The following is a 27140-nucleotide window of genomic DNA, read 5'->3' on the forward strand; positions in this document are numbered from 1 at the left end:
AAATAATATACAACCATTGCCGAACCCATTGACGAGCTGTACAAGAGACTCAAAGCTGCTAGTTATGCCACCCCCATCCCTGCTGCAACCCCTGAGAACCCTTCTCAGTGGGTTAACCCAAACAAATCATGTGCATACCACACCTGCATGAAAGGGCACACCATTGATAAATGTCGTTCCTTGAAGACAAGATCCAGTATTTAATTGATAACAAGATTATTGTGGAAAAGGAACCTGCTCCAAATGTCCACAAAAACCCCCTGCCAGACCATAAAGGTAGAGGTATCCACATGATTGAAATAGAGGATAATTGGGATCCCTATGGATCAATCGGGTTGATCGCAGAAGGTGATCACTCAAAGAAGCCGATAGTTACTCTCAATCCAATCATAGTCTAGATACAACCGCCTGAGGATGCTGAGGTGAACTTGTTTGTACCACTTGAATTTGAAGCACCACCGTCGGCAAAGACACCAACACCAATTGAGGTTGAATTCGTGTCTTTGGCAGATGCATCCGCACCATTTAAGGTTGCAGTTTTACCACCCAAGGCATATGCTCCATTCGAATTGAGGTTAGCCACGCCAATCCCAGTGGCAATGTCGACCATGACACCATTCCATACAAAGGTTGTACCCTGATGTTATACAGTCGAGGCAAGGAGAAAAGGGAAGGTCAGGTTCGAAGAGACCGTTGTAGCATAGGGTATGAGAAGAACTGATAGAGTCTATACCCCCGAACATCTAGCTGAGTCTAGCAAGAAGGCCTCCAACCGGTTGCCCATCATTGAGACATGACCAGACGACCTTTGGAGGAAAATACAGGCCAAGGAATACTCAGTCATCGACCAGTTGAACAAAATACCAGCGCAAATCTCCATTCTTGCTTTGCTACAAAATTCTGAGGCACACAAAAATGCTCTACTAAAGGTGTTGAATAAAACATACGTACCAAGCAACATCACTGGCGGGAAAATGGCTAAAATGGTAGGACAAGTGTTGGAGAGCCATAAGATCACCTTCATGAAGACGAGCTACCACCTGAAGGGCTGGGCCACAACAAGGCACTGCACATCACCGTGCAATGTGAAGATTATATCATCACCAGTATCATGATCGATGGAGGTTCCAGTCTCAACATTTGTCTGCTAGTAACACTCAAGAAGTTGGGTAAAGGACTACACGAGATAAAAGATGGAGCTATCAATGTGAAAGCCTTCAACGGTTCCCAGAGATCCACCATTGGTGAGATTGTCCTATGCCTGCAGATGGGGCCAACATGGTTCGATGTCGATTTCCAGGTGATAGACGTGTCAGCATCTTACAACCTGTTGTTGGGACGGCCATGGATTCATGTTGCTGGGGGCCGTAGCATCAACACTGCATTAGGCAGTAAAATTCGAATATAATCACCAGGAAGCGATCATTCACAACAACGATAGCAACCCTATATACAGTCACCAGACCATTCCGGCAATCGAAGGAAGAAGGAAGCTAGGTGGAGAGACTTACCACCACATTGAACGGGTAAATTCTGTTCACAAAGACAAATGGTGGGATAACAAAATCGAGAGTATACTGAATTGGAGTGGGTATGAACCTGGCAAAGGGCTCGTCAAGAACCTCTAAGGAATCCCTAAGCCTATACAAATCAAGAAGCATGGCACTACCTTCGGTTTGGGATATGACTACACCTGGGAAGAATTCAACAACCGGTCTCCACCATGGCGCAGTCCTTACTATCCCCTGGAGCAGCCAATACCGCATATGGAGCAGACTTTCCAATAGGCCGACATTGTTTATGGGTCAGACGAAGAAGAAGCACTTGCAGTGGTGAAGAATTTGTTCCCAGAAGATAATGACATAGACTGTTGTGTTGTTATCGAGGAGGAGGGGGAGGAAGGCCCTTCCATACAGGTTGTAAGCATAGGGGCACGCCTCAATAACTAGACCATCAGGACAACCAGAGCTCGGCGAGCCTCGGGGTAGCAAGGCTAAAACAAGCATCATGCATTGTTTTATTTACTAAATGATTTTCTTTTCGCATTCTTTCAATTCCCTCAATAAGATCTCCAATGTTCAAAACAATTATGCAATTTATCAAAGCATTTTGACTTTTCTTATGAATCAACACTCATTATTATTTTTCTCTCATTACTTTACATATACATCATTACTATTACTTATCTTGATGAACCAATAACTGTGACATGCAATGAGACAACACAACAAACGGACATTGATTTAAAGGAATATGGCATACCAGATGAGATTGTCAAAGAAGTCGAGAACTTTGAGAACAGACCTAAGTCCAACCTGGACCAGACAGAAATTGTTAACTTAGGAGACACAGAAAACGTCAAGGAAACACGAATTAGTGTTCACGTATCGCCATCAAAAAAGAGAGAATACACGGAATTTCTAAAGGAGTATGAGGACATATTCGCCTAGTCGTATAATGACATGACTGGTCTGAGTACGTTCATTGTGGGGGATAAACTGCCAACCGATTCGACGTGTCCACCAGTAAAGCAAAAGCTCAGAAAGTTCAAGCATGATATGAGTTTGAAAATCAAGGAAGAAGTCACTAAGCAGTCAAAGCTAAGGTTCTCAGGGTCGTAGAATACCCGACATGGTTAGCCAACATCGTGCCAGTACCAAAGAAGGACGGGAAGGTCAGAGTCTGCGTCGACTACCGGGATCTCAATCGGGCCAGTCCGAAAGATGACTTCCCTTTGCCGAATATACACATCCTGATTGACAATTGCGCCAAGTATGATCTGCAGTCATTTGTAGATTGTTTCACAGGTTATCATCAGATCTGGATGGATGAAGAAGATGCTAAGAAAATGGCTTTCATTACACCGTGAAGAATGTACTGTTACAAGATGATGTCATTCGACCTGAAGAATGCAGGGGTCACCTACATGAGGGCCATGACTACCATTTTTCATGATATGATACGCAAGGAGATAGAGGTATATGTAGATGATGTTATTATCAAGTCCAAGAAGGACACTAACCATATGGAAGATTTGACAAAGTTATTCAATAGATTGCGGAAGTACAAACAGAAACTGAATCTCGCAAAGTGCGCATTTGGGGTTCCTACTGGAAAATTGCTTGGGTTTATTATGAGTCGGCGAGGAATAGAACTGGATCCATCAAAAGTCAAAGCTATTCAAGAATTGCCACCGCCAAAGAACAAGAAGGATGTGATGAGTTTCTTAGGAAGGCTCAACTACATCACCCGATTCATAGCACAATCTACAGTTATTTGTGAACCAATCTTTAAAATGTTGAAGAAGGATGCCGCTACCAAATGGACTGATGACTGCCAAAAGACCTTCGACAGAATCAAGGAGTACATGTCAACACCACTAGTTTTGGTCCTGCCTGAGCCAGGTAGACCCTTATTACTCTACCATGCAGTATTGGATGGAGCTTTCGGTTGTGTTATGGGGCAGCATGATGAAACGGGGAGGAAGGAGAAGTCCATCTATTATCTCATTAAGAAGTTCACCCCGTACGAGGCCCGATATTCTTTTTTGGAATGTACTTGTTGTGCTTTGACTTGGGTAGCTCAGAAGCTGAGGCACTACTTCTGTGCCTATTCGACATATCTCATATCAAGGATGGATCCTTTGAAGTATATCTTTCAGAAGCCCATGCCCACTAGCAAGCTAGCCAAGTGGCAAATCCTGTTGAGTGAGATCGACATTGTTTATGTAACTTAAAAAGCGGTTAAGGGACAAGCACTGGCAGACCACCTTGATGAGAATCCCGTGGACGGAGAATACGAACCCCTAAAAACGTACTTTCTTAATGAAGAGGTATCATTGCCGAATCCTATGACGGTTGGAGAATGTTTTTCGATGGATTAGAAAATTTCAAAAGAGTTGGCATAAGAGCAGTCCTAGTATCAAAAACCGATCAGCATTACCCGGTGTCTACCAAACTCATGTTCTCGTGCACTAACAACATGGCCGAATATGAAGCTTGCATACTAGGGCTCAAAATGGACATTGACAGAATGTTCAAGAGCTACTAGTAATTGGAAATTCAGACCTGCTTATACATTAGGTACGAAAAGAATGGGCAGCCAAGAACTCTAAGATACTCCCGTATCTGCATCATGTATAGGAATTGAGAAAGAGGTTCACAAAGACAGAGTTCCAACATGTTCCCAAAGTCCAGAATGAGTTCACCGATGCATTGGCTACCCTGTCATCAATCATACAACATCCAGAAAAAAATTTCATTGACCCCATTCCAGTAAAGATCCATGGTCAGCCAGCTTACTGTGCCCATGTTGAAGAAGAAGCAGACGGAAAGCCTTGGTTTCATGATATCAAGGAATATTTGGCAAAAGAAGAGTACCTAGAGCTTGCAAATCCTACTTAGAAATGTACACTTCGGAGATTGTCCAAAAACTTCTTTCAGAACGGAGGAATCCTGTATAGGAGGACTCCTGATTCGGGACTATTAAGGTGTGTCGACGCAAAGGAAGCATCCAGGCTACTAGAGGAAATTCATGCTGGGACCTGCGGTTCACATATGAACGGTTTTGTCTTAGCAAAGAAGATACTCCGAGCCGGTTACTTTTGGACGATTATGGAGATGGACTACATCCAGTATGCTCGAAAATGCCACTGTTGTTAGATATATGCATACATGATAAAGGTACATCCAAATGAGCTCAATGTAACGAGCTCGCCATGACCGTTCGCCGCCTGGGGAATGGATGTTATCGGACCAATCGAGCATGCCGCTTCAAACGAGCACAGGTTTATCCTAGTAGAAATTGACTATTCACCAAATGGGTCGAAGCAGCATCTTACAGAGCACGGACTAAGAAAGTCGTGGCAGACTTTGTCCACGACTGCATTGTTTGTCGATTCAGGATTCCAGAGTCGATCGTTACTGATAATGGCTCCAACCTCAACAGTGACTTGATGAAAGCTATGTGTGAAACCTTCAAGATCAAACACAAGAATTCCATAGCCTATAGACCTCAAATGAATGGAGGTGTATAAGCAGCCAACAAGAATATCAAGAAGATATTGAGGAAAATGATAGAAAAGCATAAACAGTGGCACGAAAAGTTATCATTTTCTCTATTGGGGTATCGCACCACAGTCCGCACATCAACCGGGGCAACCCCTATATGCCGGTTTACGGTACAGAGGTTGTTATTCCCGTTGAGTTAGAAATTCCTTCCCTAAGGATCATACAGGAAGCTGAGCTCGACGACGCAGAATGGGTGAAAAGTCCTTATAAGCAACTAGCCTTTATAAATGGAAATAGAATGAATGTAGTTTGCCATGGTCAACTCTACCAGATGAGAATGTCTAGAGCCTTCAACAAAAGAGTCAAGCCAAGACAATTCACACGGGGGCAGCTGGTGTTAAAGAAAATTTTTCCACATCAAGATGAAGCCAAAGGGAAGTTCTCTCCCAATTGGCAGGGTCCATATATGGTTCATCGGGTTTTGACAGGAGGAGCCCTCATACTTGCAGAAACGGACAGAGAAGTCTGGCCGAAGCTGATCAATTCAGATGCAGTCAAGCGTTACTATGTGTAATCTTTATGCTTTCCTTATATGATGTAATTTGAACTACGCCTGACCTGATTCCTGTTTAAGAAGGGATACGTAGGCAGCCCTGTGGGTTCGGTCACAATACAATAAAATCTTTGTTTCCCCCCACAGTTGGAAACTGAGGCAGAATTTTAAGGAGGATTCTGAAGTAATTTCAGCCAATTGCCGTGAGCAGCAGTCAGAAAAGTCAACTCATCAAATTGGGGCAAATTCCATAGCTAGAGAGGCTGCAATGTCCCAAGCCACGTCACAGTTGTCGGTTCATCTAAAAGCTATTTCTTAATTATACACTTATGTCATATTTTTACGAAACCATGCATGTCTCTTACTGAAATTGCTTTGTTTAGCAACACTACCCCAATGATACGTACAATATCACCAAATCAAAACCGAGCAAGACAAGCAAAGCCAGCGGGGATACGAGCTAACCTCCCCCTTTACAAAACTCACGATTTTTCTTTGGATGCAGGCACCAGGATTACAAAATCATTAAACATACTATACACTCATGGACAAACATTATTCAGGAACATAATTCTCCGAACCGTTACACTTGCAAATATTTTCTATCAACATTCACCAGTGACATTCCGTCTATCATAACGCTCTCAGTAATCACGACATCGCAAACTGCTATCAGCTAAGAAAACTCTACTATCATTCGTTATTTCATTTTTACATAAGGCTGTCATTCTGCCTTTCGAGACTAAACGATGTCTCCATCTCCATCTGCATTGCATAAGGCTACTATTCTGACTTCCAACTTGCATAAGGTTACTATTCTGCCTTTCGAGACTAAACGTTGTCTCCATCTGCATTCTTGCATAAGGCTACCATTCTGCCTTCTGAGGTTAAGCTCTACCTCCATCTACATCTGCATTGCATAAGGCTACTATTCTGCCTTCCAGCTTGCATAAGGCTACCATTCTGCCTTCCGAACTAAACGTTGTCTCCATCTGCACTACTATATAAGGCTACCATTCTGCCTTTCGAGACTAAACATTGTCTCCATCTGCATTCTTGCATAAGGCTACCATTCTGCCTTCCGAGGTTAAGCTCTACCACTCTCCGCATTTACATCTTTGCATAAGGATATCATTCTGTCTTCCGAGACTAAGCTCTGCCTCTAATCGTTTCTCTTACGGGCTAAGTTTTGCCCTTCAATTTGCAAGACTAAGCTCTGTCTTGTCCGCATCATGCTATTGCATCTCATGGGCTGAGAGATCGCCTCATACTGCATCTCATGGGCTAAAAGATCGCCTGATACTGCATCTCATGGTCTGAAAGATTGCCTCATACTGCATCTCATGGGCTGAAAGATCACCTCATACTACATCTCATGGGTTGATAGATCGCCTCATACTACATCTCATGGGCTGAAAGATCACCTCATACTGCATCTCATGGGCTGAAAGATCGCCAAATTATCCAAAGGCATCATCGTTCGGAGGCACCATATTCATAGCCCGAGAACACCATGTCATGGCCTGAGTATCCTTTATAATCTTCTGCATACCATTATTCAAAGGCATCATCGCTTGGAGGCACCATCGTCACAGCCCGAGAACACCATGTCATGGCCTAAGGATCATTTTTGATCTTTTGCATATCATTATTCAAAGGCACCATGGTTCGGAGGCACCATCCTAATAGCCCGAGAGCATCATTTCATGGCCGGCAAATCCTTTATCATACGCTTCATGGCCCAGGACGTCATGATCTAAGGACGTCATCTTAACCGTCTGAAGACAACATTCATGGTCCGACGGGAATTTGCATCATGTTTACGCTTGTATTGTTTCTAATTGCAGGTAAACCGACAAGCAACGACCATCCCGGCAGGAATGGCCCCGCTCCAGTTCACGCAGCCACATCAAGCCTAACCATTCTCATAAACCTTTGACTCACCTGGCCCTAGATATTGCGTCCGTTCTTAAAAAGTACTCCATCGGCATACTCCGCCGACGGATCCTGAACTACATATGGCCTGATTCTTGTAAAAACAGGGATATGTAGGTAGCTCAGAAGCCAGGGTGCGGCCAATCTTCTTCAAACCGTTTCGTTCGGTCAAAATTGGCCATCATATCTTTACCCGACAACTCTTTCATCCTTCTCATGTAAAGAGGGGCAGTTGTTGACACCCAATTTTTCCCTATATATTTTCAATATGCAAAATACCTTCAAAATAGCATATATATGCATATGTAAGCATATCCAAATGTTTTATTATTTTTCCATAATTTTTAAAGGTTTTCAAATCAATTTATTTCCCTCTTTTATCTACAAAAAATCCAATAATTATTTTCAAAATTATTATTTTTTGCAATTCATTTGTTGGAATTTTATGTTTATGCTAAAATATAGCTAATGTAATTTTTTGGCATATTTTAACAAATTTATTTAGTATTTTTAAGCTAAATTGCAATATTAGCCCTTTTTAGAGTCAATTGTATTTTTATATTCATAAAATTAAGTCTTGTATTTTTAAATTCATAATTATATGTTATAAATAATTTTAGTTCTTTCAATTTATTTCTAGAAATTAATTTACTATTTTTATAATTTTAAAAGGGAAAAATTTGCTATTTAAATAATAGCCCAATTATATTTCAATTTTAGCCGAAATCTGACCCCAAATTAAACCCAATTTCCCCGGGCCAATTAATTTTCAAACTCGACCCCTAACCCAATTAAATGAACCAACCCGAATTCCCCTACCTACCCTTTTGAATCCAGGCCGGTGATCATTCAGATCAACGACCACCATTCGCCCTTCCATAATTAAACCCAAAAGACCCCTAAACCTATCTCATTTTTCACCAACCGCCGCCTCTGGATCCCTTCCCTCTCAACTCTCTCTACAATACCTCATGAATCCTAGCCGCCGCCATCTAATTTCACCCTAATCCACCTTAACCCCTGCCTAATCCATGGCCTCTCATGGCCATTGGAGATGTGTATCAACCTCATATAGCTCCTGGGTGTTTGTTTCTGTGGTTTCATGGCCAGACCTCGAAGGGATCTAGTCCAGTCCTTGCTCGACTTATGTTCATGGACTTTCTCCGGCCATCCATGACCTTTCTCTGGCCATTCTTGGCCTTTCAAGGAAGATCCTTGACTTTCCTGGTTAGATCGGTAACTTTCAAGGTCTTTCTCACTTTTTCTGGATTTTTGAAACCCTAATCTTTAAGATCTTTTGATTTTTATTTCAGATCTACCATAGATCTGTGCTTACTATGAATGTCTTAAGTGTTTTCTCAAAAGTTCTTCAACTTTTCTTTCAAAACGACTCTTCATTAGGGTTTTCCTTTAAGTTTTTCAAAAGATCTCTTCTCCGAGTTTAATGTTGTTGGTGATTTTGCTATGTTTTTCTCATGTTGTTCTTCTATCTGAGTCAGCATGTTAAAAACCTTAATTCCTTTTTTGGTTGCATCCGAGTTCTAAAATTATTTGTTTAAGTGTGTACTGGTTCGATTAAGTTCTCCGTTCTTGTTGACTTATTTGATTCTAAGTTTTACCCTCTTTTAAACTCGATTATTGTGGAAAATCCTAGGTCCTTTGGTCTGAGACTGCTTGTTTGAATATATACTTGACTCGATTAAAGGTTCCTTGTTTCAGACTCTCTTTTCTTTATATAACTTATCTAATTCTGAGGTTTACTATCTTTTTAACTCGACTATTGTTGAAACCCTAACTTCTCAAAAGGTTTCCTCACCTGTTACTGTGAGATATTTACTTTTTTTTTGACTCTCTTCTTCACTTTGGCTATACGTGTGAGCCCTGACTATCTATCTTTGTTCACTGCGGAATCATATACTTATTTCTACTACTATTGTATGTTGTTTCTTTTGCCAATGCGCTTGGCCTTGCATGTCTGATGCTTTTATTCACTGTATTTATATATTGAAGTGTAGAATCATGTTTTTTCTTGATTGATCTTAGTCTTGTGACCGATTGCAAAAAGATTTTCTTTTATGACCCCTAATTTCACTCGCCTGTTTAAAATTAATTGATTCCTTTTCCTTTACTATGATGTTCTACCTTGCTTAATCCTTTCCCAAAATAAGCATATTTTTGTACTTAGACTTGATTGATTACTTCATGCTTTTACTGCCCCTTATATGGTAATAATCAATCTGTCCCCAAACTGATTTCTTTCCTTAATTGAGCCTGCTACTACCCGTTAAATAGTGATCCCTTAATTTAAGGGAATCACTTGTGTTAATTGATTCTGATTATGATAGTTTCCATGTTTGTGTTAAAACTTTACTTGTTAACTTATTCTTCACCTGTTTTCAAAACTATAAATACTCACCTTCTTTTCTTTCAAAGACACGAACAATTGAGTTCAAGAACACACACTTACACTCACAACTTTCTCTCTTTTCTCTACTACTACTTGTGTTACTGCTTTGTCTAGGCGGCTGAAATCCAAGGCTAGACTATTGAATTTTTTGCCTACTTTTCCTTTCTACACTTTGTTTCTCTACTGGTATGTCCTAGTTAATCTTCAAGCATCAATAACAACATGTTTCTTTAGTTATTTCAGTTTCCTTCACCCTTGCCTGCTTCTGCTTATGTTTATGCAATCAAGTTACATTACTAAGCATGTTGTAATCTGCTCCCTCCCCTTCTAAATTAATGTTTTCCCCTCATGTATGCACTCAGTCAGTCACTTGTTGTGTGATTTGCCGACTTATGAATCCCAAACCCTCATATCCCCTTATGTGAATGTGTTCTCGGGCTGGTTTGTGGGTATGCCAGCATCATCTATTATTGTACATGACCAAACTTGACCCTTTTGGGGTTATATGCTTCATGCAATGTAATCCCAAAACCCCTGACCCCTTTATGTAACTGCTGATTCTGTGTAGTTTGAGTTTTATTACTACTGTTCTCAAATCACCCTTACCACTTACTATTCTCAACCCAGTTTTTAAATAAATCTCTGTTTCTGTACTTCCACTACATTCTTAGAACCTAGGTTCTGCCCTCTTGTGTGAGCCTTGCCTTGGAACACTTGAGCTCCCTCTGAACTTGGACACATAAGGGTTGGCCCTTCCATACTACACTCATCTCTATCTGGTTATGCAAACCTAGGTGTAAGCACTGCCCAGGGTCCCTTGAGACCTTTAGTGAACTTTGACACGCCCAGGTCTGAGAAAGGCTTTGAAACAAGTGGCATTTGAGGTGTTGTATTCCATAACTCAGAGAGGAAGTCAGAATCAGGCTTCCTATGGTTGTAACTTCTGGTTTTACACTTTTTCTGATGTAATTCAGTATTTGGTCTGTAATAATATGTAACAAATATTGGGGTTGGCAATGAAAGGGATGGGGTGATTATGCATGTTTTAGCTATTAGAAGGGTAGATAACATGCCTATAGGATGTATTTCGATATGATCTGTTAGAGAACATGCCTATAGGATCAACTCTGTTTTAATTAAGTTATGCATGCTTTGCTTTCACACGAATAGAATCCATGCCTATAGGATCTAAACGGTTCTAATAGAGACCATGCCTATAGGATCTAAATGGTTCTGATAGAAGTCATGACTATAGGAACTTCGCTTTGATCAATTAAATCATGCCTACTTCATTGCATGTTCAATTAGATAACATGCCTATAGGACAAAATCATCCTTTAATACTTAGAGATCATGCCTATAGGATCTAAATCAGTCTAGTTAAAATCAGTTTGACTCATGCCTATCTGAATCAGATTAAATATCTCACTCTTTTCGTGTTAATTAATATGGTTTAGAAAGCATGCCTATAGGATCCAAATCGCCTTGTTTAAAATTAACCACTGCTCTACTGCATTCCTAATCAGTAATAGATATCATGCTCATAGGACTTCAATATCACACTTAGGAAAGTCTTAGGTAATTGCTTAATAAAAAAACTAGATTCGCCTTTGTTTAATTAACAACTACTACAACCAGTAGGCATGCCTGATTCGGACTTCTTATCTGAGTTATGTAATAAATATGGTCTACTTCAACAATTAAAACACTGCCTTAGTACTTTAAATTCCGACCCTAACTGTGTTTAAGTCATGTTATTTATGTGCATTGTCTGCGGAGGTCTACATGAGCCTCTTATTTGTTTATATGTTTTCCCCTAATATGCAGTCCTACGTGTTTTGTATGTCGCCTTAGCCCTTTACCTTTAAAATGCAACTGTCAGCCTAAAATCCTCCCTCTTATAGGAATAGTAGTTCCTAATTCCTCCGGGGCTGATAGGAATGGGACGGGTAATAGCATGCGATAGAGGTCGAGACTAATCCGCGCTTTAATACCTTAACGGGGTGGGAAGAGTAGATATGGATATGATGACCGGTGCGCTAATACCACGTGTATCCCCTCTTCTGAGGAGTGCCATACCGAGTATTGTATTGATATGATCCATATTGTAAATAAACCTTGGACCCCCTCCCCTCCTTTTATATTCTTAAGTATTTATAGAACTATAACTCAAAATTTGTCTTTTAATTGTTTTCAAACTCTTATGCGTTCAAACTTAAATCCCCTACTATTTAAGCCTATATTTGTCTATCTACTAATTGTACAAAATTCAAAAAAACTGTTTGGCCGGGAACCACACTAGTGGATCCTGATGGGTGCCTAACACCTTCCCCTTTGGATAATTTCAAGCTCTTACCCTATCTCTGGTTATCAAACAAACTTAGAAATAAACCCTATAGGTGTCCTAATGCACCTTAAATCATTAGGTGGCGACTCTCCAAATGCAAACCCAGTTACCAAAAGGAATGAGTTGTTCCAAAAATGTCATAAACCAGATTTTCCGATGCGAAGAGGGAAAAAAGGTGCGCGACACTAGGCCGCGTTCGCAAAGAGGAAATGAGGTAGGAGCCGATTCCACGCATTTATTCTTCGTGATCGCGTGAAAAGGGTCGCGATCGCGTAGGTATGAGGAGGCAATGGTTCGCGTTCATAGTTGTAGTTACACATTTACGTAAAGTAAGTTTGAGGGGCAGTCTGAGTTGTTCTATGAGAACGCGAGGAAGATTTCGCGATCACGATGAAGGCTTATCTAGGCAGAATATAAGTTTCAAAAACGAGAGTTTTGAGTTCATAACACAAAATTAATTTGGGAGCCCGGTAGAAGGCAATATTTGGAGTGATTTTCATGTGGGTGTTTGGGGTAAGTGATTCCTATCTAGTTTTGGTTAATTTCCATGATTATTCCTTTAATTTTATCACTACATTTGTGATTTGGGGTGAAAAATTGGGGAAAATGAAGATGAGTTCTAAGGCTAGATTTTTGAGGTTTTGAGTGGGAGTTTGATATCGCAGTTGAGTAATGTTGGTATGGTTAGACTCGTGGTTGATTGGACTTTCGGGTTTTGTGACTTTTGTTGAATTCAAGACGTGGGCTCGGGAGCCAACATTGAGCCGATTTTAGATAATTGATTTATAACTTCATATTTTCTTGTGAAATTTATTCCTTAGCCCGTATTGATTGTATCGTATTGTTTGTGGCTAGATCTAGGTATTCGGAGGCTGATTTGCGAGGCAAAGGTTTGTTGGAGTAGATATTTGCTCGGATTGAGGTATGTAATAGTTCTAAATCTTGTTCTGAGGGTATGAAACCCCGAATTATGTGTTATGTGATTGGTTTGGAGGTGACACACATGCTAGGTGACGGGCGTGTGGGCGTGCACCATAGGAATTATTACTTGGTCCATTCTGTGGAAACTGTGAAGTTGAATAACTTGTTTTTAGCTATATGCTCTCCATGTGTTATATAAATTTGACTACAAATCATACTTAGGCTATGTGTTAGTACTGCTTGGACCCACAAAGGTCATGTTACATATTGAATTACCTGCTAACTGTTGTTTGTACTCAGTTTCAGTTTTACTTGTATATCATATCTCAGTCTCTACTATTCACTATTGATACAGTATATCATTGTTGTTTGGGCTGATTTTCATGATTTTCTGAGAGCCCGAGAGACTGGAGAGGTTGATGACTGAGTGAGGCCGAGGGCCTAATTTTGAGGATATTTAGGGGATCAGGCTCCACGCCCAGCATGTTTCATTGATTTATGCCATGATTAGCTTGATATAGCACTTGGGCTGAATGAGCCCCTCCAGAGTTTGTATATAGCCCCAGTGAGTGTAGGTACCTACTAAGTGCGAGTGCCGAGTGCCGAGCGATTTAGAGGAATGAGTGATTGTGAGATTGGAGTGAATGGGAGGACTGAGTGACTATTGCTCAGAGAGGATGCATTTGATTTCACTATTTTTGCACTTAGCTGCCATATATCACTGCTTTGAAATTTCTGAGAGATATTACATCCAGTTTTAGTTGAACTTCACATGTATAAACTGATTGACTTAAATTACCGGACTTGAAAGCATGCCTACTTTCCTTTGTTAAGACTATTGAAATTGAACTATAACTGTGTAGCTCGTCACTATCTTTAGTTCTTTATTTAGTCTTGTTACTTACTGAGTTGGTTGTACTCATGCTACACCCTGTACTTCGTGTTCAAATCCAGGTGTTTCCGGACATGGTGGGTGTTCATACTTTGCGCAGTTGATCCTTGAGGGACTTCGAGGTAGCTGTCTGGCGTTCGCAGCCCTTGTTTCTCCTTACCTATCCTTCCTTTTATTATATTTCGTTTTTGACTATCTTATAAAATGTGTTCCAGACTTATGACATTTAGATGCTCATGTACTCTGTGACACCCCAATTTGGGAGTTGTTTTTCCGCGTTGTGTTTTGGGATTTTTATATCCTATTTATGAGAAGTTGCTATTTAAACTACTTAAAAACCATTTTGTTAAAAAGTGTTGGAGTTATTCGTAAATGTCAGCTTGCTTAGTACCATGTTAGGTACAATCACGATAGGTTAGGATTTTGGGTCATGACATTAAGTCTGTTTCTGGATACAATTCGGCGATATTCAGAATTACTTCTAAATTGAAATTTTGTGGAGATAGTATCACTGATTATGATATGCTTGAAAAATGTTCACAATGTTTCATGCCTCCAGTATTGTCCTGCATTAGCAGTACAGAGAAAAAGGCTTCAAGAAGTACTCTGAGTTGATTTCTCTTCTACTTGTGGCTGAACAAAATAATGACTTGCACATGAGAAAGAACGATAATCAACCCACCGGGTTCTACACCATTTCTTGAAGTGGATGAGGTGTATTCCCATTATGTTAAGCGTGGAAAAGGTCGTGGCCCTGTTCGTGGTTATGGCCCTATTTGTGGTTGTGGCAATGGCCGTGGCCGTGGACAAGGAAGAAATTTTCCTGGTGTTAATCATCCCCCAAAGAAAAATAACCACAAAAAGCCAAAAGGAAAAAATAAGAAGCCAAAAGAAAGGGGTTCAGAAACTGAATGCTATCGTTGCGGTGGAAAAGGGCATTGGGAAAATATTTGTCGTATACAAAAATATTTGGTTGAGATTTATCAAGCATCTCTAAAGAATAAAGGCCCAAAAGCCAATTTTGTCTCTAGCAATGAATTTGACATCACCCACTTGGATGTGGCAGACTTCTTTGAGCACCCTAATGAAAAAATAGACCACTTGATCGGTGATGGATCCGTGGTTAAAGATGATTGAGTAGTTTGGTTTTTATGTTCGTCTATTTATAGTAGCTAGTGAATAAATATCATGTAGTCATAGTTCTTTACATGAGTAGTAGTTATTAGTATCAATTAGTAGCATAATCAGAGTTGCTCGAAATTGCATTAAAAGGTCATTATTGAATCATTAATTTAACTTTGTTTTTCCCCCTTTTTTTTGAAAATACTAATGTTTATTCGTATATTTCTTTTGTACGTCAAATTATGGGAAGCAAATATGGATACCTCACAAAGAAAACTTGAATCAAAGTTTAATTGTAGAGATATTTGTTTAATTGATTCATATATGACACATACAATATTCAAAGAGAAGAAATATTTCTCTCATTTAAGTATGTGTAAAGCAGATATTACTACAATTTCTGGTAGTAGTAATCTAATTGAAGGCTCTGGAAGAGCTACTATAATGGCATGATATGGGGATAACCAGTCAATGGACAGGATGACCTCAAAGTCGATCATATCAAGTAACAGAAGGCCCGCTCTAGTCTCGTAACCACAAAATATGACTACACATGACTGGTAGATCCGATCCACAACCACAAAATCGCCCACAGGAGTGGACACATAAATATGAGTACCCAAGGACTCACGAGGAATATCAAGGAAATGAGCAAACAGATATGACACATATGAATAGCTAGATCCTGGATCAAATAATACCGAAGCATCCCTACTGCGTACAGAAATAATACATGCGATCACGGCGTCTGAGGCCACTACACCTTGTCTGGCCGGAAAAGCATAGAATCTAGCTGGAGCGCCGACTAGCTGGCCCCATCCTAGCTGAATAATAGCTGGCTGACCTCCCCCTTCCTAGCCTTTACCTCTAGGATGGCCCCTACCTGCCTGTCCTCCGCCTCAGGGCGGTCGGACGACTGGTACTGTAATCATAGGCAAATGACCCTGCTAAACTGCCTTGCCCTGAAGTCTGGGACAAAATCTCTTCATGTGACCTGGATCCCCACACTTGTAACAATCCCATGATGCCATAGAATGTTGTCCCGAAGTCTGACCCTGATGGCCTAAATACCTAATGGGAGGACCCTGAATGGCTGGTGGGTGGTAAGAACTCTCTGGCATAGCACTGAAATAGGGTCGTGTTGTTGCACCGCAAGGAAGTGGTGGTGGTGCTGGATATGTGGGAATGTTAGGCTGACCCCTCCCAAACTGACCTCTACCCCTAGCCGGGGCACCTCTAAACTCTCCAGAGAATCGGGTCCTCTTGTCCTACTGCATCTTCTCTCTACCCCTCTGGCGATAGCCCTCAATCCTCTGAGCAATCTCCACCACTAGCTGATAATCAATACCCATCTCAACCTCTCGAGCCATGCTAGCATAAATACCAAGGTGAAACCCTATAACAAATCTGCGCACTCTCTCTGCATTTGTAGGAAGTATAATAAGTGCATGAAAAGACAACTCATAAAATCTTGTCTCATAATTGGTCACAGACATCTGACCCTGCTCGAGCTGCTCAAACTGACACCGTAACTCTTCCTCTGAGAGGGTGAAATATAACTATCCAATAGAAGCCGTGCAAACTGGTCTCAAGTCATGGGAGGAGAATTCGCTAGTCTGCCAAGAAGGTAAGACTGTCACTATCTACGGGCCCTGCCCTCCAGCTGGAAAGCAGTGAAATCTACTCTCTGGGACTCCAATACCCTCATGTTGTGTAGTCTATCCCTGCACCAATCAATGAAGTCCTGGGGGTCCTCATGTCGCTCACCCCCGAAGATAGGAGGGTGTAGCTTAGTCCATCTGTCCAATAGCTTTTACGGATCGTCGTCCGCAGCTGGTCTAGACTCAGGTGCAATTGTGGCAACTGGCTGGGCCCCGACCACGGGTAGTGTACCCGTAGTCTAATACATTGCAGTTACGCGCCCAAGAGCCTGAGCAGTAGGGGTATGTGCTCCCCCTCCTACCTGAGATATGGCTGGGTTTGCTGGACATAAACCAGCTTGAGTCATAGTGTCCATGAACCGCAGCATACAACCCATGATCTCCTGAAAGCCCGGTGTTGTCATGAAATCTACCAGGGTTGGCTCTGCAACAGGCACCTTGCCCTGCTCCTCCATGATGGGATCCTCCACTGGATCCGTTGGTGGTGCTACTGGGGCATCTTTGGGATGCCCACGTACCTTACCTCGGGCTGGTGCCCTCCTCCGGCCTCTGCGTCGGCCTCTAGGAATGGGGGGAGTAGCTCCCTCGAGTCTAGAACGTTCGTTGTACGTGTGCTCACCATCTGTGAGAGAACATAAGAAGGAAACTTAGTATACCATAAACTGCACGATAGGAGATGAATAAAGAGTAGTTTCCTAACACCCTATAGCCTCTCGAAGATAAGTACGAATGGCTCCGCACCGATCCGCAAGACTTTACTAGGCCTGCCTATAACTTGTGAGACCAACGTGAACCTAGTGCTCTGATACCATGTTGTCATGACCCAAATTCCATTATAGGCCGTGATGGTGCCCAACACCATTGTTAGGCAAGCCAACACTCATCAACTAATAAAATTCCGTTTTAAATAAATTAGTAAGTAGTGACTTTTTCTTTTTGTTAAGAAAATCTAGAAGGTTGCAATTTTTAACATAAATAAGTGGAAGCAACGATAACAAATCGAAGTCATGTAAGCAAAACCAAAGTCATAAGTCTACTAGTGTGTACCAAGATCTGGTGTCACAAGTATATGGGCAATCTAGTAGAATATACAAAATAAATGCTAGCCTACTGTCTGAAAGGAAATAGACAGAAAATAAACCATAAGAGAGGCTCCAGTTGCTGCAGAACGGCTCAAGAGGGCAGCTCACCGGGAAGTCTCGAGCTGGGAAATCAATCTACGCGTTGGACTGGTGGCCAGATGCACTTGCCTCAAATCTTGTACAATCAAGTACAAAAGTGTAGCGTGAGTACATAAAAATATGTACCCAGTAAGTATCTAGTCTAACTTCGAAGAAGTAGTGACGAGGGGTCGACTCTGACACATACTAGGGCCAACAATGCAATAATGTGTGATTCTAAGTAAGCATGATATACAGAACTAGCAATAAACTCAGAAAAAGAATTAATTGAACAGTTCTTCTATCTATTTAAGAACCCAAAACACTTCCTTCATTTGAAACAAATGATCTCTAAAATAGTAAATTTATACCAATTAATAAAAGGGCTTCCAGTTCTATTATCGCACACAAATTCCATCAAGGAGGTTCAGCCTAATCTTACATAAATGTAAACTGTGCATTGCCGAGGGTCGAACGGCGCGAACCATAGATGCATCTATTAACCTGTCGAGGCGAACGGCCCGCCCCCATGAGAGTAGTGGAAATTATCACCCCGCTCGGGAATATACTTGCGACGTAGTTAAATATAAATATAACGTAACTTTTGTCAATTCCTTTTAAAAATAAGAATTTACTTGAAACCTTTGAAATATTAAATTCTTCAACTTAGTTTCATTCAATGCAAATCAACAAATATGATGAGATAACGGTGTCCACAAAGCATGGTGTAATCCTAGAACTACTCGGACATAACAAGAATAGTAGCTACGTACGGACTCGCGTCACTTTGTGCGTACGTAGCCCCCACAATTAATCGTATACTAATTAAGTTCACCAATGGGAAAATTTCCCTCTTACAAGATTAGAAAAGAGACTTACCTCGCCTCAAAGCCTACTATCCGGTTCAAGCTTATTCCCAAACCCTTAATTTGGTGCCGAACAATATAAAACAATCCAAATAGTGTAAAAACTAATCAATATAGGCTTCAAAGTTTATATCCCAACTATTAAAGTAATTTCTCAACTCTAAATGCAAAATTCCTAAAATTCATCCCTGGCACACGTGCCCGGATTTCGAAAATTATCAAAAAAATTGTTACCCATAACCTTAGGAACATAAATATATGATTTTCATTAAGTTCCATAACCATTTTCGTGGTAAAACTCCATTTTTATCAAAATCCGAGGGTTTCCTCTAAACCCATGATTTTCAGTAATTTACATGTTATAATCTACCCATAAATTATATATTAAACTCACATTTGATAGAAATTACATACCTCACAAATCTAGGTCGAAATCCCCTCCTTAAGAGCTCTCAAATCGCCCAAGAGTAATAAATGACCCCAAAAATGCCTAAGTTCCGATTTTAAACTCCCTGCCCAACTGCCTCTTTTTTTGCGAACGCGAAAGAGGTCTAGCATTTGCGAAGGCAAATGATTCTGACCCCCTGAAGACCCTTCATCGTGAACACGACCAAGGTCTCATGAAAGCAATGGTAGCTTCGCGAACGCGAATAACAAAGTGGCCCCAACCCAGCCCAGCCCAGCTACTCTACGCGAACGTGAGTCGCCTCACGCGAAGGCGAAGGTCACTGGTCCCAGACTTTCGCGAACGCCGAATAGCTATCGCAAAGGTGTAGCACATTTTCCCCCAGTCCCAACTCCTTCTACGTGAATGCGATGGTCCTTTCGCATTCGCGAAGAAGGAAACAAAAACTGGGCATTTCCGGCTTCTTGCATATTGCTCCGAGGGGTCTGAAACTCACCCGAGCCACTTGGGACCATGTCCAAAGGCACTAACGGGTCTGTAATCATAATACGGACTTTCTCGAACTCTTGAAATGCGAAAAACAACAACGAACCCAAGAATCATGCCTCAAAATCAAATTGAATCAAACATTGAAGTTAAAGTTTTCCACATTCTCCAAATGTGCCGAATCATACTTAGACTACTCGGAATGACACCAAATTTTGCGTACAGGTCTTAAATGACATTACAGAACTATTCCCAATCTCAAAATTCAATTCGGACCTCGATATCACAAAAACCCGCTCCAAACCAAATTTAAAGAACTTCAAAGTTCTTCAAGAACCAACTTTTACTATTAGGCGCCAAAATGCTTCCAAGTCGTCCAAAATCCGAGTCGAACATACGCCCAAGTCCTAAATCATTATACGAACATGTTGGAACCTTCAAATCCTAATTCCGTGGTAGTTTACTCAAAATATTGGCCGAAGTCAAACTTGACCTTTTAAGCCAACCTTAAGGAACCAAGTGTTCTCATTTCAACCCAAACTCTTTCAAATCCCGAACCAACCATCCCCGCAAGTCATAAATTAATAAAAGCAAGTACAGAAAGTCTTATTTAGGGGAATAGGATTCTAAAAAGTAAAACGACCGGTCGGACTTTTACAAGATGGTAGAATCTCGTGCTGATAACGTGTTATGGAATTATATAAAATAAAGTAACACAAGAGAAATTTAGAGAGAGATAATATTAGATCTTTTTTTGATGATATTCTCCAAATGAGTAGTGTAGTCTCCTATTTATAATAGAGTTGCTTGGTGATCAAGTAACTAGTCTTGGTGGCCAAGTAACCAATCTTGGTGACCAAGTAACTAGACTAGTTTATGACTAACTAACATGCTCTCAAGTAACTTCATAATGCATGGACAGTCACTCTTAATATTATTTATAACAAGTGCTTTATTATTTATACACTTAATATATAAATTTGTTTTTCACATGTAAATTTATTAGGTACGGTTCGCTATTTTTTTGGTTTAGTTTCATAAATAAAAAATATATCCTAATTATCGGTACGATTATAGATTTATTTAAAAACTACGATTTTATTAAAAGGAACCTAAAAATCGGTTCAATATGGTACGGTACGGTTCGATCAGATTTTTAAATATCCATTGACACCCCTACTTAGCACATACTTTATCCATAAAACTAAAACATGTTCTATTGAATCACCTATATAAAAGTGAATAAAAATTAATTTTCTCTCCAAATTTTATTTTGAAATTTAAACCGCTTCCTCTTAAACTATAAATATTTCACCCCATCATATATGTGCTATTTGTACATCACGCCCCCTTACAACTTTAAATTTAAGAAAATAACTTTTTTAGATCTCTTACGTGTAAAAGTAAATCTCTCATGTGAAAAAAAAATAGGGTCATGAAACTAAAAATAAATTAGTAAAGGGTCAAAAAACCAATTGACCCTCATATCTCAAGATCTGACAATTGCCCGTGATTTTATTAATGCCGTAAATGTCTATTTTACCTTTTGGATTAACAACTTCATTATCTTTGTAGATTCTCTTAGTAACTATATTTGGTTTTCTTTTGTTTTCCTTCCATGCTATTTGACATGCCTATGTAACAAAATAATGGTTATTTCTGGATTCATAATAAATTAGGAAAACTTACACAAATGTCTCAAATAAATCTCAACTTACCAATCTCTAGCCATTAGTCATAGACTTACTAAAACTAGCCAATAAAAATTGACAAACCAAATAATAGGGTTCTTTCTCTCAAACAATCACATGCAAAAATCACCTTCCTTATTTTTAAGAGTGATCATCAACACTAGATACAAGACGGAAATGAAATTTCATGGATGAGGTAGCAAATAAGGTGATGAAATACAAAAATATATACAATATTCCAAAAATCTAAACAAAAAAGAACTTTTTCAATGGGTATAGTTGAAATTCATTGAAAATATATAGATAAGTCAATATACAAAATTTGAGGAAGATTTGAGGTGATTTAGACTAGTTTTGTATCAAAATTCGTAATTAAATCGAGTTCAAAAAAGTCTTCTGTGACGCATGTATCAAACATGTATCACGCATGTATCTAACACACTGGTATACATGGATATACATGTGATACACAATTGATACAAATATGATACATATGTGATACACAAATGATACACAGTGTGCTACACATATCATTTTTTTCATGTTCAGTTTTTACTTCGAATTTTCAATTCAAACCACCTCAAAACTTCATCAAATCATCCCAAAATTGAGATTCAAGCTCTTTAAGTTGTGCCCAATCTATTCTAAAAGCACCCACTCAAAACAAAGCAAAAATTTAATATTTATTTGCTACATATAACTATTTGGCTAATATTAGTAATATTTTATCAATTGACCAATTTTTATAATGAGCTACTTATAAATGGACTAGCTGGTAATTTCTCAATAAATAACTAGATGAGGAAAGGCTCGTATACGACCCAACATCGCAAGTTTAATTGTTGTTTGTCAGTGCTCAATTAAAATTTTGATAAATGAATAATCATTATTATCCCATTTAATCATGGATAGAAAATGATATTGCAGATCACAGTTTACTATAAATTATAACAGGTTTAAGTTGCTCCAATTAACATAAAAGATTGCATGCTATAATACGTATTTTAACCTTCAACCAATGTCAAACACAATCATCAAATTGAAAAAATGATATTAATGGTATTATTTCTCCACTATATTTGAATATTTTACAAGAGAATACATTAAAAAGCTACAAGTTTCATCTATATTAATAATTTTCTAGAATAAAAAAAAATACTAGTCTCTCTGTAAACTAATATGGAATATATTCAAATTGGTCTTGCAAGTGTTTCAACAGTGGGAACAATCAACTACTTGATAAATGTTTAAACGAACAACATCATTCTTTACAATACGATAAAAGATGAAAAAAACCCTATGATTTTACTTCATATTTTGTTTACATCATAATTAAGAGAAATTTTTAGTACAATAAGCAAAAAGAATGTCCAAGGGGATTTGCATTCCTAATGAAGCAATTTACTACTTCAAACTTAGAAAGCAATAGGAATTAAAACAAATATTAACATGATATAAATTGTAGTAACTCAATATAGTAGTTCAAATTATATATATATATATATATATATATATATATATATATATATATATATATATATATATATATATATATATATATATATTTAAATATAACTTGTTTAAAATGATGTTAACTAGTTATAAAATAATAAACATTTGATAGAAGTCTATATAAATTTTACGAATTTTAATTTTTTCCTCAATTTAAGGAGATGAGAGAAATATTTTTATTTTTTATAGAATTATCATATGTTAATTTTCATAATGAATCAATATAGAAATTTAACATATAATGTTTAATATAATTGATAGTTGAAAGCTTATTATCATGAAAGAATGGAGTTCAAACTGTGAGCACGTGATTTTTGCCCCACATGGGTTACTCCTACAGAATTCCAATAATTAGGTTTCTTCTTTTAATTATTTGTTATTTTAGTAATTTTTGTAGGATTTTTATTTAATTATTTGTATTTTTGTGCATGATTAAGTTTTATTTAAATTATGAAAAATACCAAAATATCATGCATTGCATTTAGGATTTATTTTTGTAATTTTTAGGATTAATTAATTAATTATTTGCTTTATTAAAAATAAAAATCACAAAATTGGCCAATTTCTACATTTTTTCCTTTTTATTGATTTTTCTCTTTTAATTTAGGATTAAAGTAGCTTTTATAATTTTGTAATTAATTAATTAGTTTAATTTTTCATATTGTAGGTAATTTAGGATTTTTAATTAAAAAAAGAGAGAAGAAAGAAGAAAAGAATTTGAAAATAAAAGAAAAAAAGAAGATGGTTATTTCCGGAATTGGGTCCCAAATTTTATCCCAAACCCGTCCAAATAACCAGGCCCAAAATTGGTTCACCCGGTCCATTTCATGTGACCCTAAACGACCCCGTTTTATCCCAAATTGATCCCAGTCGTTGGATCTTATCAATCCAACGGCCCGGAACTGATCTATCCTTTACCATATAACTGTCCTAATGTGACCACCCCCCCTAATTCAACCCTCACTTAGTCTCTCCCCTCTCCCAAAAGACCAAACCCTAGCCACCCCTATACTCCATCGCCACTCCATCGCAAACCACCCACTGGAAATTGCCTCACGGTGGTTCCGGTGGTCCAATCACCCTGAAAATAACACCACATATTCCCCTCCATCTCCTCTTTCCAAATCTCCACTCCTCTTTCCTCGAGTCCCCGCCAAGCTCTTCGAATCTTGAATCAAAGAAGCCGGCCGAAACCCTAAGTCGCCCAAAGAGCCCCAAATTCACACCATGGGATCCTCGTCCCCTCCTCATCCTAAATCCCCAATCAATCTTCTTCAAATCTCCACTGAATAGCTCGAATCTCGGATCTAAGATTCAAACCCAAAAAAAAAACTAATCTTCTCAAATCAACCCCAAAGCTTTGTTGCTTCTTCTTATTTTGAGTTTAGGCTTTCAGAAGTCTTTTCTCTCAAGGAGATCCAGTCAAAACCATGCAGAGCTGGATCCTTTGGAGGAAAAGACCTCTGTTGGTCAAGGCGAGCACGGGCTTCATAAGCTTCTTTCATTTTTTCTAGTCCCAATGGTAAGTTTCTGTCACTTGTTTTTCAGTTCTGTAAATTTGATTGTTTAATTAGTAAATTGTTTTTTTGTTCTAGAATGCATTAGTTACTCTAGTTTGTTTTGTTCAAGTTTCATTAGTTTTTGCTGATTTAGTATTAACTCCAGATTAATATAGCTTGTTAGAATAATTAGCACTTTCAGTTATTTTAGTGTGAATGCATCATTTTAATTAGCCTTTAAGTCTGGTTTGATTTCATGAGCTTATTATGATTTGGTTTCATATGTTAATTGAAGCATGTTAAATATGGTAGCTTTAATTTTGATTGTATTAGATTAATTAGGGTTAATGTTAGAGGCATAGACAGACTAATTACTCTTTTCTTCTTTATGTTTCTGTGAGATATTTAATTGATGAAAACATGTTCGAATCTCATGAGCTGGAGTAATTAGGTTTCCATTTTCTTTAATTTTAGGCTCAAGTCCTTAATCAGGTGTAGATAATTTATTGACTCTGTTTCTGTCATCAGTTTAGTTTGAAATTAGTGCTCTTTAGGGTTAATTAGATAAGCAACCTTTATTGATCAATATGTTAGTTTTAAGTCAGAATTAAATCAGCAGGTGTGCTTCGGCATGATAATTTGGTTTCTTAAAGGCTTTCTGCTTTTGTTTGGCTTGATTTGGAAATCAATAGAACTTTAGAGGGGGGCCTTATTTGAATTGGAAAGTCTAGGTAACACCTGGAATAATTGATAACGTAAGGGGTCAAAAGGGGTTTTTACTTAGGCTAAAATCGAAAAGTTCAAGAACATAGGACAGTCTTCTATATCCTTAGCCAATGCTGATATTGGATAAGACGAAAAGGACATACAGCTGTCAAAAGATGTTGTACTATTCTGAAATTTCAAAAAAAAATTAAGTCAAAATATTCCTTTTGTGATGCTTTTTGTACACTCTATAAGAGGGAAACATTCCCTCACTCACACGAAGATTTCAGGCACTAATTTACTGCACAAAAATCACTCTTCTTCTCCTGAAAAAGACTAGGTTTCAAATTTTAAGAAAAACTTTCCTCCTTGGTTTTCTTAAAAAAGCTGAAAAGATGATTTGAAGTAGAATCAACTGGTAAATTAGATAAGCAACCTTTATTGATCAATAGATTAGTTTTAAGTTAGAATTAAATCAGCAGGTGTGCTTCGGCATGATAATTTGGTTTCTTAAAGGCTTTCTGCTTTTGTTTGGCTTGATTTGGAAATCAATAGAACTTTAGGGGGGGCCTTATTTGAATTGAAAAGTCTAAGTAACACCTGGAATAATTGATAACCTAAGGGGTAAAAAGGGGTTTTTACTTAGGCTAAAATCGAAAAGTTCTAGAACTCAACTGGTAATTTTTTAATAATGGAAGGATCAGAAATTGTTGAGCACAACAATAATTATCAGATATCAGAAGTCACAGAAATTAGAAACTATGAAGGAAGAGTCCCAGAGGTAAATGATCCTGGAGGAACAGAAGACGATAGACTTCAGAAATCACAAGAAGACCCACAAGGACACAACCCAACAGAGAAGGAGAAACATCCAAAACAAAAAACAGAAACAGTAAATGTTATTGTTACATTGGAGAAAAAGCAATTGCAGCTGTTAAAACAAGGAGAAGAGAAGGCCTTGGTCCCTAAAAAGAATGCATTTGGAGCTACATCAGGAGGGAAGGAAGACAATGAAGAAGGAGAAGAACCTGGTAGATCAGGATACGACATGGATCACGAATCAACTACCCAACACCTTATGAATGCTGCAAGGCAAGGTGACTTATCACCTACGCAAGTGGAAAAGGCAAAATCAGCAGCAAAAGGTAAGAAGAAGCAACAAAAAGATAATTTTGCAGCCCCAAAACCTGGGGTTCACACAAGGAGAACGCTAACTAAATCAAACAATCAGTGATGAATGCTCTCATTTGGAATATAAGGTCAGTCAACACACAACAGGCCTTTGAAAGGTTGACAAAAATGCACAGGAAAAATCACTATGAATTTGTAGGATTAATAGAGCCAAAGCAACAAGCAAAAAAACTGGAAAGGTACAGAAACAAGATAGGACTTGCACAAGCAATTTCAAATGTTTCCAACAAGATCTGGGCTTTTATAGATGAGGTATTTGAGGTAACTGTTATGTACAATATGGTGCAACAATTAACACTACGATTGTTTCATACTGAAAAGCATGTGGAGTTTGTCCTAACATTGATATATGCTAAATGTGATGCAATTGAGGGGATAGAATTATGGGATTCATTATATGCAATGGCAAGGGATATGGATGCACCATGGCTTGTAGGAGGAGATTTAAATTTAATATGGGACGAAGAAGAGAAGTTTGGTGGGTTACCTATGTCTTTGAATGAAATTGATGATTTTCGACCTTGCAATCTCTGCGTCAACACTTGCTATCTCTTCGACCTTGGATTTAAAGGTAGCATATTTACATGGTGGAATGGGAGAGCAGAGGAAGACTGTATATTCAAAAGGCTAGACAGATGCTTGGCCAATGTTCAATTCCAACAAACATTTCCAGGAATAGAGGTGCAACATTTGTCAAAGACTGGTTCCGATCATAGTCCAATGTATCTGTAGTGTGATATTGAGACTCCACTAATAAAAAGTCTTTTAAGTTCTTGA

Source organism: Nicotiana sylvestris, chromosome 12 (genome assembly GCF_000393655.2).
Source record: "Nicotiana sylvestris chromosome 12, ASM39365v2, whole genome shotgun sequence".
Lineage (NCBI taxonomy): Eukaryota > Viridiplantae > Streptophyta > Magnoliopsida > Solanales > Solanaceae > Nicotiana > Nicotiana sylvestris.